Source organism: Macaca thibetana, chromosome 10 (assembly GCF_024542745.1).
Source record: "Macaca thibetana thibetana isolate TM-01 chromosome 10, ASM2454274v1, whole genome shotgun sequence".
Taxonomy (NCBI): domain Eukaryota; kingdom Metazoa; phylum Chordata; class Mammalia; order Primates; family Cercopithecidae; genus Macaca; species Macaca thibetana.
Window position 1 is genome coordinate 86,111,797 of NC_065587.1, and position 12,597 is coordinate 86,124,393.

Sequence of the window (12,597 nt, forward strand, 5' to 3'; positions counted from 1 at the left end):
TTTCTTCAGAACAGTTGGGGATCAGTCCTTTTCTGTCACATTTCACATTAGCTGGGAACATAAAACTGTTCTTCTTCAAAGGTAAGATTCAAACTACTTCTTCATGAAAGAGAACTCATCTACTTAACTTTTTTTCCCCCAGCTATTATAAACACGAAGATATTTACAAAGTGCCTTGTACATCCTTTCTGCTTATCTCCCAAGGACACGACACTCCATTTCCATCTTCTCCTCTTAGCTATGTTATCCTAAAAAGAATCATCAAAGCAAAGATTAACTGTTACAAGAAAAAAACAAATAAGTGAGAAGATTGCTGACAAGTTTTGGGGCTTGGTTTATTATGGATGTGAAAATGAGCAGAAACCCAAGTCCTTGAGTCCACCTTTCATGACGGTAGTCCTGATCTTGCTATCATTTAATACAACTTAGGTCTTAATGTTCTCACTCGGTGCTGAGTGTGCTGGGATAAGCAAGGTGTTCACAGTCTTGTACATTTTTTTCTTTACTTTTTATCATAAAAATGAGCTGCAGATGTCATGCAGTGCAGAGAGAAGAGAATGCTTTCTGAGTCAGAGGGTCACATTTTTTGTACTCAACTACTTCTAGCTAGAAAACCTTGAGCAAATTACATAATCTCACGGAACCTCAGTTTTCTTATCTGTAGAATGGAGGTTATAATATTTAATTCTCAAAAGTGCTGTGGGGCTCACATAAAATTAATTTGTGCTGAATTACACATATTTGTAATTTATACATAAAACTTATATGTGTATGTATAATAGCAACAGACCCCAATACAGTAGCTATTATTCATATTCCTGTCCTTTTGACAGGAGGAAAAAACATCGTCTAAGACGTGTTTAAGACAAAGTTTCCAATCAATGGTATTTGGACACAACAATCCCTTCGATGAGGTGACTCAGCTATCAGTGAACTCATCTTTGCTATTCTTAGAGCTGAAAAAGGAGAAGCAGGTGATACTGAAGTTGTGTAATCAGTCTCAGGGGGAGGGCTATAAACTAGTGTCTCCATCTCTCTCAGGACATCTGGACTCAAAGGTAGTGACCTCGACCTCGCCAGCCATTCAAAGGCAAGCAGAATGCTCACAGAGGAGGCAAGGACAAAGAAGCTTTGAGTATCTCTACAACATCAGAGAACACCCAGTCAAAAGAGAGGGAAACACAAATTGACTTGTACCTTGTCACCTTGACAACACAAATTTAGACTCTAGCTGCTACATTATCTTCTGGTTCCTTTTCCAGAACTGCTGCTCTCCTTGGGCTGATTTACACGGTCACTATTGTAGACCCTTGATAGTACACCCAGTCTTTGTAGAGCTCCAAGAATCAGGCTTCAATTGCCCTTTGAGCCAGCTACACCGGGCCCCTTCAACCTTCAGCCTTCTCTCCGGGCAAGTCCATAACTGCAGCTATTGTAAGCCCATCTGCAGGCTGCCCTCCTCCTGTCCTGAGTCCTGGAGGGCATCCCTGTGTGATTGCTGGCCTTAACCTCTCATTAAGCTATCAAAGCTACATTCCACTGCCTTTCTTAAACCCACATCTTTTCTATTTCCTTCAACTTCAAATTAGCCATTGTTTCCACATCATCCTCTCCTGACGTGATAGGGAATGAAGTGATGATGGCTCACAGCACTGCTGGGGCTGCTTTTACAAGAAGCTCACTCAAGGTCAACATTTTTTGTTTGTTTTTGAAACAGGGTCTCACTGTGTTGCCCAAGCTAGGATCATACAGTTGCACAATCATAGCTTGCTACAGCCTCAACTCCCAGGCTCAAGAGATCCTCCCACCTCAGCCTCCTGAGTAGCTGGGACTACAGGTGCGTACCACCACACCTGGTTAATATTTTTTATACGTTTTGTAGACATGGAGTCTTGCCATGTTGCCCAGGCTGAATCAAGGTCAATTTTGTCATCATGGGGGAGCACAGAGAGACCTCAGCAGTGAAGGCCACTAGGAAATGGGAGAAATCCAACCACGCTGGAACAAGGTTGGGAGAATCGGCCAGTTCTAGGGCAGTTGCCTAAGTAGAATGGGTCATGAATTCGGATCTGCTTCCAGCAGTATCTATGGATACGCAGGTCAAATTTGGACAATGAGGCCAAGCAAAGACTTGAGCACAGAATCAAAGCACACTTAGAGTTACCTATGTGCATCTCCATTTTTGCTAAATCCAAATTACACCTTACTATACTGTTAACTTTTATTCATCTATATCATTTGTTAGAATCCAGAAAATATACATTGTTTCTTTTCAGGAAGAAGTCAGGGTATAAAAATAAGTGTGTGTTGAAATATAAGAACATTTTAAAAAGCATTTTAGCTCCTATTGTCGTTCATGCAGCTTGGCATTGAGTTTGTCTATAATTGGGTGTATTTTTAAATTTTTAATTTTTAAATACACCCAATTTGACAGAAACTTTAAGCAGCAGGAGTCAAAAATAATTCAGACCTTAATATTAGTCAAAACTTGTTTAATAGCAGGAAACCCTCCACTCTGAACTTTTACTCTTCTTTCTTGCAGAATCAATCCCTCCAGCAGCCCTCAACTACCAGAAGCACAAAAAATCAATTTTTTTTTTTTTTTTTTTTTTTTTTTTTTTTTGAGATAGAGTCTCACTCTGTCACCCAGGCTGGAGGGCTGGAGTGCAGTGGCATGATCTTGGCTCACTGCAAACTCACCTTCCAGGTTCAAGCAATTCTCTGCCTCAGCCTCCCGAGTAGCTGAGATTACAGGTGCTCACCACCACACCTGGCTAATTTTTGTATTTTTAGTAGAGACGGGGTTTCACCCTTTTGGCCAGGCTGGTCTTGAACTCCTGACCTCGTGATCCACCCACCTCGGCCTCCCAAAGTGCTGGGATTACAGGCGTGAGCCACCGCCTCCGGCCAAATTCAAGAATATTATGCTTAGTAGTCACACACGTGGTCTTGTTTTCTTTGGCTCATTCAACCTCTCCTTCCGAACCAAAGAAATCCATTGTAACAACTCTTTTCTCAGAGCTGACTTTTTTCATAGAAAGAACTTTGGTCTGAGACATGCCAAGAAGTTCTTGACGCTCCCACAATTTACACCTTTCCATCTTTACTATTAGAGATTAACTTGTTTCAATGCCCATTCTCTTCTGTTAAAGCAGATAATACTGGAAAAGGCAATGTCTGAATGCATTTCTGCCAAGATGTGAATGGTTTATCAAAAGCAATTTCTTCCTGTGGAAGAGTTTAGGTGGAAGGGGAGGAGAGAAAGCGAGAGAAGATTATAACAGGGAGGGTATGGATGCAGAAAGGAGAAGCGGGGAACCAAGGGCAAACCTGCCACCCATTTCACAAATAACAGAATCAATGTGGGCTGGATGCAGTGTCTCACAATACTTTAGGAGACCAACGAGGGAGGACGGCTTGAGGCCAAGAGTTCGAGACCAGCCTGGGCAACACAGTGAAACTCTGTCTTTACAATTTTTTTTTAATTAGCCAGGCATGATGGCACACACCTGTAGTTTCAGCTACTCAGGAGGCTGAGGCAGGAAGATCACTTGAGCCCAGAAGTCGGAGGCTGCGGTGAGGTGTGATTGTGCCATTGCACTCCAGCCTGGGTTACAGAGTGAGACCATGTCTCCAGAAAAAAAGACAAAATGCAGATTCAGCTGAGACTCGGCATTTCTGACAAGTTCTCAGGTAATGTCAGTGCTACTGGTACACAGACCATACTCTAAGCCACAAGAAGGCTAGGATATGAGGTATTAACAAAGGTGTTAGCTCAGTGGTTCTCTACCTGGACTATCCATCAGAACCACCAAAAGAGGTTTTGTTGAGTTTGTTGGTGGCTTTTATTAAAAACCACTGATGCCCAAGGCCCACCCCAGATCGGTTAAGTCAGAATCTAGGAATTGCTCAAGTATTTGTATTTCTAAAAGCTCTCTAGGTGATTCTCTTGTGCAGCTTCAGTTAGGAACCACTGTTAGTTGATAACCAAAGGTGCTATTAAAAATTCCATAATAATATATTAGCTCATGAAGGCTAATGAGATACCCCAGCTAAGGGCATCTTCCTCTGCAATAGCAGCTTGCTGTTGTACAATGGGAGCAAGCAGTTGGTGCTCAATACATTTGTTCAATGAAAAAAAAATAAGTGATTGACTGAATGCATGAACGAATGGAAATGTTTGAAGTCAACAGTCTATAGAATGAAAAGGATTACAGCCCTAATGTCAAAATGACAAGTGGCAGGATGGGTATTTAAAGACAGATCGTCTTTTCCATCACCCTTTCAAATACCTCACAGAAGTACTTAAATCTTGGCCCACTTTGTTAATAACTGAAGGAGTTAAAGTCACAAATTTTCCACACCATTACTTTATTCCGGTGTTTCCCAAACCAACCATCAGTCGCTATACACCTTTACAACTTTTGCTACTGGTGTTATTATTTACCTAGTATGTTTCTTTAAATTGACTCACTTTTTAACATAAACAAATGTATTTTAAAGGGAAACTATACATCACTATTTCAAATAGAAAAGCAACTAATATTCCATGACACCAGTAGAATGGACTGTCAAAATAAATGCAATGTAAGCAACTGAAGCAGGGTGTTTCTGCCTGCCAATGCTTGCCTCTGTCAGATAAGAAGAAGGATTAACAAGTATAGAGAGGTGTTAAAGCTATGGGGGCACTTAGCAGAGACTTTGTCACTGGCATAATAAGAAGTATTGCAGGAATGTTTTGCAAGGAACCACAGTCCTGCCGTGCGATGCCATGTTATTTAACATGGAAAGCAGGCACCACGTGTAAGCATCTCATGGCATTCTCAGTCAATGATTGTCAAACTGTACTCAGAATCCCAGGGGCCACCAGGTAGTGTTGAAGAGGCTCTAGAAAAAAGAGGAAGTATTTCAGATTCTGAGGAATTCACTTACCAGTGTTATTTGTCTTATAGAGAGCATGATTTTTTTTTTTTTTTTTGAAAATCCTACTTCTATAAGGAACAGCATAATCAACAGAGAACAGAGAAACAGGTTGAACCCTACTGTTGAAATCAGGAGAATTAACTTTCTCATTGGAGGCATATTTGCTGATTTAGGCCTCAAAGGTCTTGTATCAACCTTGGAAGAGACAATTAACTAAATAAAACCATGTTATTAAAAAAATGAATGGACCATACAAAATAAGACATGCGCTCCCCTACCCCTTTAGTGAAGTATGACCCTCTGTGGGAGGTTAAATTATTAGCTAAAATAGCTAAAGGTATATACTTGGATTTAAGCAGAATGATCCACTAATGTTCTAGGAGGTAAATGCACTAACTTACTCTTTTTTATTTGCTAGGTATTTATTTTTCTTTTAAACAATGCATGCAGTAGAATATGATGAATATAATTCTGATGCAGAAAAGCAAAATTGCACACTTAGGAGAGAGGCCTCTGGAGCCAGACTTCCTGGTCTAAATCCCTGCTCTGCCCTTCATCATCTGTGTAACCTTCGGCTGAATATTCAACCTCTCTGTGCCTACGCTTCCCTGGTTATGGGATGAGGATGACAATAAGGGTATTACCCACACAAGGACATCATAAGGATGAGTAATGCATACAAAATATCTAAGAGTCCCTTATACAAAATACACACTTGATATGTGTTACCTGATGTCATTATAGTTAAAAAAATTACACAAAACGTTATGCAATGAAAACTAAGCCTTCCTTCCACCCTAGACCCCACGCCTCTCCCCAGGCAAAGCACTTAAAAAAGACTCTTGTGTTTCTTCCCAGAACTACTGTATACTTACCAGCAAGTCCATCCCTCTCTTCTCTGCAAATGGGAGCCCACTATACACTCTATTCTACATATTGCCTTTTTTGCTTAATAACATTTCTTGGGAATGAGTTCATTGCCAGTTTCATATCTCATTCTTTGCCAGAGCTGCAGAGTTTTGCATCATATGGGTGCACCAGAATTTCTTTAACTCATCCACAGTGTTGGAGATTTAGGTTGTTTCTAATATTTCACTATTACAATCACTGCCGGAACAAATATATTTAAATATATATCTTTCATTTATTTGCAGGTCTGTCTTTAGGGTAGAGTCTTAGAGGTGGAATTGCTGGGTCAAACAGTCCATTCATTTTTATTTTGATAGATATTGCCAAATTTCTCCTCAAAGAGATTGTGCCAACTTCCGCACCAACCAACCACATACAGAAGCACCTGTGTCCCCTCATTCTCAAAATAATATTTTAAATACATTAACAAGATATACAAGGTAATCAAGTTTTTTTAGTCTGTTTGAGCTGATATAACAAAATATCTTAGACTGAGTAATTTATAAACAACAGAAATCTATTGGCTACAGTTCTGGAGGCCAGAATTCCAAGACCAAGGTGCCAGCAGATTTGGTGTCTGGTGAAGGCCTGTTCCTCATACACAAGGCCTTCCTGCCACATCTTCACATAGCGGAAAGGTTAAACAGGCTCCTTCAGACCTCTTTTATAAGGGCACTAATTCCATTCATGAGGGCTCCACCCTCATGACCTAATTACCTCCCAAGGACCCCACCTCTTAATACAAACACACTGGGGTTTACATTTCAACATATGAATTTTGGACGGACACCAACATTCAGACTATGCCACCGAGGAATGCTATTGTATTGAAATAGTTATCAAAAGATTGAAATTTTGCATTTGTGAAATGCTAACATATGTCCTTCATTAATGCATCAAATAACAAAATGTAGTGGCAGGTAGGGGTGTACTGAAAAGATACTTTTTAGCATACCGGCAACAACCCTAATGTGCAATGAAGATACGTATTGATGATATGCTCACAGGTACTGCTAATAATATTGTGGTTTGTACTTCCCATTCGTAACTGAAGGAAATGCTTGATTTGAGGTGGTGGCTAGTGCAAATAAAGACGTAAATTTTTCCACCCAAGTTTTAGAGCCTATCTTGGAGCCAGCTCTTAGAGCTTCATTCCAATGAATGGCAGCTTATTTTTAATATATCAGGTCAGCACCAGGAATTTACGCTTTTAGAGAAGCTCTTAAAATGCATGTGTGGGAATCAGCCTCTATGTAGCCTAACACATGCTTCATTGGCCTTCTAAAATAGCAAGCCGAGCAAGAAGACATAGGCAAAGATCACTCTAAAGATGCCCTCCGGAGGTGTTTGCCTCGGCTGTTACTTAGAGCAACTGTTCACTCCTTCCTGCAATACAGCTGTGCTCCTCCACCACAGGGTTTTGGAAAATATCAATTAAATAAGAGATTTTTAAACATCTTTGAAAAAGATAAAGGCATCTTTTTAATTTGGGGCACCCTATTAGCCATTAAGAATTAATGTTGTTATCTCCTCATCTGTTTAGTGCTTAGAACCTCTCCCAAGTCTGCTGATAATGGTGGCAATGAGAGCCAAAGGATAGAGCCGCTTAGCTCTGGAAAATACTGGCCAGGCACAGAGGCTCATGCCTATAATCCCAGCACTTTGGGAGGCTGAGGCAGGCAGATCACTTGAGGTCTGCAGTTCGAGACCAGCCTGGCCAAAATGGCGAAACCCCTTCTCTACTAAAAAATACAAAAATTAGGCAGGCATGGTGGCACGCCTGTAATTCCAGCTACTCAAGAGGCTAAGGCAGGAGAATCACTTGAACCCTAGGGGCAGAGGTTGCTGTGAGCTGAAATTATGCCCCTGTACTCAAGCCTGGGCAACAGAGCAAGACTCTGTCTCAAAAAAAAAAAAAAAAAAAAAAGCCAGGCGTGGTGACTCATGCTTGAAATCTCAGCACTTTAGGAGGCCGAGGCGGGCGGATCACGAGGTCAGGAGATCGAGACCATCTAGCTAACAGAGTGAAACCCCGTCTCTACGAAAAATACAAAAACGAAACTAGCCAGACGTGGTGGCGGGCACCTGTAGTCCCAGCTACTCAGGAGGCTGTGGCACAAGAATGACGTGAACCTGGGAGGTGGAGCTTGCAGTGAGCTGAGATCGTGCCACTGCACTCCAGCCTGGGTGACAGAGCGACACTCCATCTCAAAAAAAAAAGAAAAAGGAAAGAAAAGAAAAAAGAAGGAAAGAAAATGTCAAATGTCCAGCCACCCAGGACACAGCTGAGTGGCCTGACTGTTCAATTGTATCACTCCTCTGATCTGGAGAGTGCTCCAGTGACTACAGAAGTTGCTAGAATTTCCAGAAGCAAGAAGAAAGTGATGGGGAAAAGTGTCAAATCCACAATGGGAGAACACTGTGTCCCTGGAAAATGATATGACCCTGGCAACCTTAGGAGTATAGAAGAAAGATTTCAAACAAATTTCTGACTACGTATCTTTTTCTAAATTTTTTGAATGCTGAAGAAATGTTAAATTTCATTAAGTTTTACAGCCAGATTTAATACAGACATAAATCCCTTTAATGTTCGTTTCAGTCAAAAGTGAGCTGAACATTATCGTTAAACCAGTGCATGTGGGAGAAGTATTTGAGGAAAATCAAAATAGGCACAGTTGGGAACATTAAGCCATGGCCATATTAGATGCAAGTAGGCGCAATAGCAAAATTCTTTAGGCTCTAATGGACTCGGCTATTTTGCTTCTCAGTTTCCATACAGATGAGCTTTGTTCTGGGGCAATTTGGTTGCAGTTTGAGAGTCTATCTGGAGAAGCTTATTTCTCTTTCATTAGTCCATGAGCTCAGCGCAATTTCAGCTAATACTGTTACCCAGCTCCTAGCTGGGTTATTTGGTTAAATGCCTTCAGGGAAAGGAGCAAGACAGAATAAAAGGACAAATGCGAGTGTGGTTTCTTGTTCTGAGTTCCTGGAGCTGTGGAATTACATTAGCAGTTAATCATACGCCACGTTGTACTCGTGATCATAAACTCCTATTATTTGAGGTGTTATTCAAATCTTGTATTATTTGATGTTTCACAAGAAACGTCTTCTGTGGCACAATTTCCTTGAGGTCAGGTTTGTATACAACTATAACCACAGAGACCTGTTTCTTGCCAGGGACGTGTTAGTAGGTATATAGTGCCATTTGTGTGAAATTGAAAATGGCATTCCCTACTGGTGGGTGAACTGCAAGACAGCACCCTCTCTCTGGGCAAATTAGAACAGGTGTCCCCTTCTGAGCAAAAGCAGCCCCTCCGGGTTGACCAATTCTTTTTTAAAGCCTCCTCCACCTTGGGGTGTGGGGGTGGTGCACATGGCTTGGTAAGTCCAATGCAGACCCTAGTTTCTCCCTGTGGGCAGGAACCCCTGGTGCGATGCACAACCTGCACAACTGTACATGACAGCCCTGACTACAGAAACCATTTTCACAATTTTGTAGTTGGACCACAGAGTTTGCCCCTCAGTACTCTAAAAAATATCTGTTCAATCACATCAGTGGATGTCCATATTAAATACATTAGCCTTCTTTCTTATGGCAAGTCACTGCCACTCTCTGCCAAGGGCAGTGTTCTAATCTTGGAAACAAACAGGACACTCGTAGGTGGAAAAACAGAAGAACTAGAGGATGGTGACCCCTAGAGGCTTGACCAATGGTGGGCAGTGGAGTGGTGGAAACCATGGTGGCACCTCTTCACCATCGCAGTGTAATGCTCTCCTCGGCCTCCATCAGTACCCGGTGAGCTGAGGCCCAGTATCTGCTGGATAACCGACCTTTGACTAGCATGAGACACAGGAGGAGCAAGATTCAAACTCCCAACAAGATACTCAGACTAGTTCATACCAGATTCAGTGGCTATAGCCCAGGAGAGAACAAGGTATGGGACATGTATGTCTCAGAGCAAAGAGATCTGCCCAGAAAGACAAAGACTGAGTGAGATGCTATAGTGTGGGCTATCAGAGGGCAGCCTGGGAGCCCAAGAGGCCTAGGACATTAGTCAGGGATTAGTAAACTCTTTCCAATAAAAAGCCACATGGTAAATACTTTAGGCTTTATGGGGTTTTGTCACATCTACTTATCTCTGTTGTTAGAGTGCAAAAGCAGTGACAGGCAATTCATAAATAAATGGATGTGACTGCATTCCAATACAACTTTACTTACAAAAACAGGCCATGGGCTGATTTAGCCGGTGGGCTGTATTTTGTGACCTTTGCTGTAGGTGATCAAAGAAAGAGGACACAACAGGAGAAGTCAGAGGTGAGGCATTGCCCATACTGCGTGGGGCAACGTGCTTGCCAGCTTACATCCCTTGTTTCATTTTATCCTCACAGCAACTAACTAGTAACAGTTTTACCACCTGCATTTTGAAGATGAAGAAACTACAGTTTCTAAAAAATAGGAAAATTTCCAAGGTCAAAAACAGCCTCATTTCAAAACCAAGTATGTTTGACTTGAATGCCTCTCTTCCTTTCCCTACATCAAGCTGGGACCTGTGACATATTTGTCTAGGGCAGCCCAGCAAGGGAAGTCCATTGATCGGAGAGGCATTAAATTCCAGATCTGGGGGTATGGATGGCAGTACCAGGGCCAGGTACAATCTCAGAAGCTTCTCTGTGGATGTAAAAGCAATGAGCACAGCCACCATTGGCTGCCGGAGCTCCCACCTCTCTCATCACCAGCCTTCCAGATAGACAAGCCCCAAATCTGAAAGATGTCATCCGTGGAACTGAGTCTTTGATAGCCAGGCAATTACAGCACCTCATATATAAAAATCCAGAGGAATCTGTGAATATAAGTGACTGTCCTTTCTTAGCGTGGTGCAGGCCATCTGTTTGAAAAGTACACACTGCCAACAATGCCAAGTTGTAATTATTAAACTTTCTAGCTAAGAGCAAGTCTCATCTTTCTTTCTAATTATGCATTCAAATATTCAGAAATTAAGCCTTAGAATTATTAAATACCAGGGATCGGTTTTTTCCCCCGTGCATTAAACTTTTAGAAAAGAACATGAGCCATCGTCAGAAGTTTCTTCCAGAAATAACTCCCAGAGAAGCCCTGAGGTCAGCTTGGAATCAACCCAACCTTCTCACTTTCGGTGTGATGGTACAATGATAATTCAAGTTCTTAATGATGACTCTGAATCATCTCGATCCTGAATCATCAGGGATTAAATTATTTTCACCAAACAGCTAGTATTTTCTAAAGCAGGAAAATCGATTAAAGGATTTCAGTAAAAAGTTAGAGAAGTCCAAACAAAGCAAGCATCTGGCAAGCCTTGGTGACCAGAACATTAAATTCACCAAACACCACCTGTTCCAAATGTCCATGTTAATGGCAATTATAGAAAACTCCAGTATCATTCAAGGCCAGTTTAACTTATTCCTGTACACAAATAACTTTATGGGAGACAGCATTGTAATTCAAATCAATAAATGACTCTGTTTGGCTGTAGAGGCATAAACAGAACCCTTGCAAAATATTGTTCCCCCTTGCTAGAAACCATTTGATTTTTAGCCAGAAAACATACAGCCAAACAAGAATAACAACTGTTTGCCTTCCTTAATGTTCAGTGTAGACTGTTACCCAAGGAATTAAGCATTAGTCATCAAAAATTAATTGCAAAGGCAACAAAATAATTGGGGTTCCTGAGTTATCATCCATTTCAACATTCAGAGGCCAATTTGACCCCAGACAATACACTGTCTTTCTTCTTGTTATAAAAGATGTCTCAGAGTTCTGAGGGTTCTCTGCTGTAAACTCTGCTCTCAGAACTCTCCAGGTCCTCCTTCCAGCCCCGGCCATGTCCGGCCAAACTATCTTCCCAGAGTCAGGAGCAGAGCCAAGAGCATCACCCAGACAGACCCCAGTGATAATTATCAGCCCAAAAGATAAGCCCGAGTGGAAAGTTTGAGAAGCCAGTCATTCAAGCAGCAGCTACAAAGGGACGGACACTCTCTAGTTTTCCCTCACTGACTTTATTTCCCTCTGCCAGCCTGATAGAAACATGGTCTCAGTCTGCTCAGGCTTTGCCCCTGCCATCCCTGTCTCCAGAAGTGCCCTCAAGCTTCAAAAGACTCACACAGCCTTCCAGAGAGGGAGACAGGGGCCAAGTGCTGGTTTTCATCATCTGTCCACTCCGGCTTCGGCAGTAACCCCATTCCCATTGGCCTCAGTGGTCAGTTCACCCAGATCCTGCCTAAACCCTGGATGCTCATTGTCCTGCCCACCCAAATGTTCTAGGCCAGCTGGTTCTCAGAGTCACATCCTCATCAACCTCAACCTCCCACAAAATGATTATTACAACTACTGGTGATTTTGTCATCTAAACAATCAAAACAAAAATTGATGGAATTAGTGGAGTTGCTCAAAAAGGACGATGTTGGATGACAGAGTTGGTACACTTTTGACCATATGCTGTAGGGCATAAGAGTTCATACAGATACTTATTGAAGTTTGTAATGGTATATGTCTTTGTTTGATCATTCGATTGATGTCTGTCCCCGCAACTAGGCTATAAGTTACATAAGGGCAGGGATGCCACCATTGTATTCCCATACTTAGCAAAGTCTCTGACATATATTGGACTCTTCATGATATTTGTTGAGTGAAAAAATGAGGTCAATTGTGGACAACGTCAGGGCCTCGGGCAGGGGTTTAACACCCATAAGGGGAAAGGAAACCAGCCTATGTCAGTCTAAAGGAAGAAG

At 41.9% G+C, this 12,597-nt stretch overlaps 2 protein-coding genes across 12 annotated transcripts in view; both read left to right on the forward strand.

The window, feature by feature from the left end:
* The window catches only part of DSTN (destrin, actin depolymerizing factor), a 1,228,633-nt gene that overhangs the window by 1,017,148 nt on the left and 198,888 nt on the right, over positions 1–12,597 (forward strand). Inside the window, exon 1 of one of the 10 annotated variants that reach the window (XM_050745394.1) lies at positions 998–1,007. The exons of the other annotated variants lie outside the window; for them this stretch is intronic. The gene's annotated coding sequence lies outside the window, so the exon portion shown is untranslated. Of the gene's footprint in view, positions 1–997; positions 1,008–12,597 lie in introns of those variants that run through there. 10 annotated transcript variants of the gene reach the window in all.
* PCSK2 (proprotein convertase subtilisin/kexin type 2) overlaps positions 1–12,597 on the forward strand; it is a 254,163-nt gene that overhangs the window by 166,372 nt on the left and 75,194 nt on the right. The gene's annotated exons all lie outside the window — the stretch shown is intronic.